This window comes from Podarcis tiliguerta (assembly GCF_965153285.1).
Source record: "Podarcis tiliguerta genome assembly, chromosome: 5".
Classification (NCBI taxonomy): Eukaryota; Metazoa; Chordata; class Lepidosauria; order Squamata; family Lacertidae; genus Podarcis; species Podarcis tiliguerta.
Window position 1 is genome coordinate 81,818,433 of NC_139538.1, and position 4,212 is coordinate 81,822,644.

The following is a 4,212-nucleotide window of genomic DNA, read 5'->3' on the forward strand; positions in this document are numbered from 1 at the left end:
CTAGAAATTTATAGGGACAAAGAAAGTGGATTTCAGATAAGCTGGGTTCTGATCCCTCTCTTGTTCAAAGGCTTTGGTTTTGCAAACTGTGTTGCTCACACTGCAGTCACTTGCATGCTTGCTGAGACACATGTCTCACTAAGTTCAGTGAGACTTACTTAAAGGTAAAGGTAAAGGTACCCCTGCCCGTACGGGCCAGTCTTGACAGACTCTAGGGTTGTGCGCCCATCTCACTCAAGAGGCCGAAGGCCAGCGCTATCCAGAGACACTTCCGGGTCACGTGGCCAGCGTGACATCGCTGCTCTGGCAAGCCAGAGCCGCACACGGAAACGCTGTTTACCTTCCCGCTAGTAAGCGGTCCCTATTTATCTACTTGCACCCGGAGGTGCTTTTGAACTGCTAGGTTGGCAGGCGCTGGGACCGAGCAACGGGAGTACACCCTGCCGTGGGGATTCGAAGTGCCGACCTTTCGATCGGCAAGCCCTAGGCGCTGAGGCTTTTACCCACAGTGCCACCCGTGTCCCTAGGGGGAGACTTACTTACCCCCTAGTAAGTATGTTTAGGATTGCAGTCTTTCTTCAAAGACTTTGAATGACAACTTTCTGCAGGCGTTCCTTTGCATGAATGTTGACCTGGAGAGGGCTCTCTGCAAGTGGACTGTGTGAAAACCACTGTTCTGAACAAAACATGCACAGATGGCCTTGGTACCTTTGCCCTTGCTAAGTTCTCTGTGACTCAGATAGAACCCGTTTCCCACCTTTGAAATCCCCAATGTTTGTTCTCTGATTATGTACAGGGAGAATGGGAGCTGTTGGATCCTGGCCCCTCTAGAAAACTTGCTCTCAGTAATGTTCTGAGGCAGGGAGCCATGCTCTCTCTTTTTGTGCAAGCTCCTGCATTTCACTCTTACAATAACTGCCTTTCAATGATGGGTGAAGTGATTCATATGTATTTTTGTGTGTGTGAGTAAGTAACCGAGCACTTAGAGCACTGCTGAGTGATTTATCATCAATATAAACCATCATTTAGGAAGTCACTAGGAAGATTGGGGTGGGCGGGAGGTGGGCAAAGAGAAGACCTTCCAACTTGAAACCATGTAAGTAAAACAAACAGGAGAGAAGGAAGGGGAGAAAATATTTGGGCACATGTAGCTCCTCCGAGATGAAAAGCAAAAATAACTTTGAAACAAATAAATATTTCCAACATCAAATACCAATCCATTTGAATAAAACACCTAAAAGCTAATAGATAGAAGAAGAGTTTGGATTTGATATCCCGCCTTTCACTCCCTTTAAGGAGTCTCAAAGCGGCTAACATTCTCCTTTCCCTTCCTCCCCCACAACAAACACTCTGTGAGGTGAGTGGGGCTGAGAGACTTCAATGAAGTGTGACTGGCCCAAGGTCACCCAGCAGCTGCATGTGGAGGAGCGGAGACGCGAACCCGGTTACCCAGATTACGTGACTACCGCTCTTAACCACTACACCACACTGGCTCTCAATAGGGCTCTATCATACAACTTGCGTCGCACAAAGAGATAGGGCTCTATCATACAACTTGCGTCGCACAAAGGAACAGAACCCAGAATGGAGCTGTGTAGATCAGAGGTTCCCAAGCAAGGCAATAAACTTGTACTGTAAGTTAACTATACAGAGGATTCTTTAAAATTGCCTGGTCTTTCCTACTGAACACAAGGAGACGTGCCTAAGCCTCTTTCCCAAGTTTTCACATTTTGCAATTGCCATTTGGTGGTGGTGGTGGATACTTCAACATCTGTCCACAGTTGGTCGTAGTTGCAGAAAAATAACTTCCAGTGACTACCTGATATCAGATGAACTCATGATGGGTAAGATGCATCCTGGTTACTATGGGGGGAAGGAGGGGCAAACTAGAGATTCTAAGGACTCATTATCAAGGTGGAAGCAGGAAAAGGGGACAACAGTTGCCCTTTAAGACCCCAGGGATTCCTATGGCCTGGTGTCCCAACAATTAACTCCTCCATCTCAGTTCTGATTTCACTCGTTGGCTAAAAACACTGTCAGGCAGGATAATTGCTTAGAAGGTACCTGCACACTTTGTTTCATAACTTTCTTTCTAGGAGGGATAGATTCTATTTTATAGCAAAAGTCAGAGGCCCCTGTTGGCTTTGGCTCTGGTACCCTGTTTTCCCACTGAAAGTGGCAGCCTTCTGCAGCTGCCATTCTTTTTTTAAAACAACAACAACAACATGGTAGACTAGTTTTCAGCATATTGCTTAGTTTGGCCTTACAGTGCAGGGATCTGCAGACTGAGGTTGCTGGTTTAGGCACTTAAATGAAGCCCAGGCTGCAGACAGGCTAAAAAAAGGGATGTGGTGTTATGCTGATGGGGACCTGCTGAGCTTAATGGAACAAGGTAAAAAGGGTAAAGGACCCCTGACCGTTAAGTCCAGTTGCGAACGACTCTGGGGTTGCGGCGCTCATCTTGCTTTACTGGCTGAGGGAGCCATCATACAGCTTCCGGGTCATGTGGCCAGCATGACTAAGCTGCTTCTGGCGAACCAGAGCAGTGCACAGAAACACCGTTTACCTTCCCGCTGGAGTGGTACCTATTTATGTACTTGCATTTTGACATGCTTTCAAACTGCTAGGTTGGCAGGAGCTGGGACTGAGCAACGGGAGCTCACCCTGTCGTTGGGATTCAAACCGCCAACCTTCCGATCGGCAAGCCCTAGGCTCAGTGGTTTAGACCACAGTGCCACATGGGCTATTAGCTGCAATGTACATGATAAAGGGGAAAATATGATTCTTGCTCTGGGAACATCATGATCAGGGGACAGGTTGGGTCCCAAAGGGCTCCTTCCACATGGATGGCGGCAAACAGATTGAGATTGAATCCTGACAAGACAGAAGTACTGTTTCTGGGGGACAGGAGGTGGGCAGGTGTGAAGGATTCCCTGGTCCTGAATGGGGTAACTGTGCGCAGCCTGGGAGTCATTTTGGACTCACAGCTGTCCATGGAGGCACAGGTTAAATCCGTGTCCAGGGCAGTGTACCAGCTCCATCTGGTATGTAGACTGAGACCCTATCTGCCTGCGGACTGCCTCGCCAGAGTGGTGCATGCTCTGGTTATCTCCCGCTTGGACTACTGCAATGCGCTCTACGTGGGGCTACCTTTGAAGGTGACCCAGAAACTACAACTAATCCAGAATGCGGCAGCTAGACTGGTGACTGGGAGCGGCCGCCGAGACCATATAACACCGGTCTTGAAAGACCTACATTGGATCCCAGTACGTTTCCGAGCACAATTCAAAGTGTGGGTGCTGACCTTTAAATCCCTAAATGGCCTCGGTCCAGTATACCTGAAGGAGCGTCTCCACCCCCATCGTTCTACCCGGACACTGAGGTCCAGCACCGAGGGCCTTCTGGCGGTTCCCTCACTGCGGGAAGCCAAGTTACAGGGAACCAGACAGAGGGCCTTCTTGGTAGTGGTGCCCTCCCTGTGGAACGCCCTCCCACCAGATGTCAAAGAGAACAACAACTACCAGACTTTTAGAAGACATCTGAAGGCAGCCCTGTTTAGGGAAGCTTTTAATGTTTGATGTATCACAGTATTTTAATATTCTTTGGGAAGCCGCCCAGACTGGCTGGGGAATCCCAGCCAGATGGGCGGGGTGTAAATAATAAATTATTATTATTATTATTATTATGGCTGCCATCATTGGCATGGGTTCAAATCCAGGCACTATAATCCCTTATACTGGGCTGAGTGATCTCCGCAAAAAGAGTGTGCTAGGCAAAGAGACAAACTGCACCTCCATGTCGAGGTCTTTGCAAGCAACAGGTCCTAATGACGGGTGTTTTGCTAGTTCTTGTGAAACTAGAACTAGCATTATGGTATAATAACTCAGTCTCTGGTGTATGTGCACACACAATTCAGGATAGACCAAAAATGAGAACAATCGTCATACAAAATCAAACTGAAAGGAGGGAGCTGTGCTACTTGCAGGATGGGAAACAATTACTGCATCATAACATTAAAGTCTATTGTCTCTTAAATGCTGTAGTCATTTGTCTAACATTATCCAAGCCTTATTGTAGCACTCATCTTTCATGAGGGACTTCTCTCTTCTTTTCAAATGTGTAATTCTCTAATACGTTCCCCTCCTCCGGCCCTTGTTGCTGTCTGTTAAATTTGTAAATCAGAGGGAGGAAAGAGGGATTAAATTGCTGAGG